Here is a 900-nt window from a genome sequence, read left to right on the forward strand (position 1 = left end):
AATTGACTGGTTTGATCTCTTTGCAGTCGAAGGGACTCTCAAGAGTCTTCTCCAACACCACAGTTCAAAAGTGTCAATTCTTTGGTGCTCAGACTTCTTTATGGTCCAACTCTCACATCCACACATGACTACTGGAAAAACCATAGCTTTGACTATATGGACCTTTGCTGGCAAAGTGATGTCTCTGCTTTTCAATACACTGTCTAGATTTGTCATAGCTTGTCTTCCAAGGAGCAAAGCAAGTGAAAGTGAAGTAGCTCAGTCGTGTCCGACTCTTTGAGAGTGGACTATAGCCTACCAGGCTCCTCCCTCCATGGGATTCTCCATGGCAAGAATACTGGAGTGGGTTGCCATTTCCTTCTCCAGGGGATCTCCGACCCATGGATCAAACCCAGGTCTCCCACATTGCAGGCAGATGCTTTAATCTCTGAGCCACCAGGGAAGTTTAAGGAGCAAGCATCTTCTAACTTCATGGCTGCAATTGCCACCTGCAGTGATTTTGGCGCCCAAGAAAATAAAGTCTGTCACTGTTTCCATTGTTTCCTCATCTAGTTGCCATGAAATGATGGGACCGGATGTCATGATCTTAGTTTTCTGAATATTGAGTTTTAAGCCAGGCTTTTTCACTCTCCTCTTTCACCTTCATCAAGAGGCTCTCTAGTTCCTCTTTGCTTTTTCCCATCAGGGTGGTGTCATCTGCATATCTGAGGTTATTGATGTTTCTACCAGGAATCTTGATTCCAGCTTGTGCTTCATCTAGCCTGGCACTTTTCATGATGTACTCTGCATATAAATTAAATAAGCAGGGTGACAATAGACAGCCTTGATGTATTCCTTTCCCAATTTTGAACCAGTCCTTTGTTCCATGTCTGGTGCTTGACCTGCATACAGGTGTCTCAG

The sequence above is a fragment of the Bison bison genome, unplaced genomic scaffold, assembly GCF_000754665.1.
Source record: "Bison bison bison isolate TAMUID 2011002044 unplaced genomic scaffold, Bison_UMD1.0 scf7180017862317, whole genome shotgun sequence".
Taxonomy (NCBI): domain Eukaryota; kingdom Metazoa; phylum Chordata; class Mammalia; order Artiodactyla; family Bovidae; genus Bison; species Bison bison.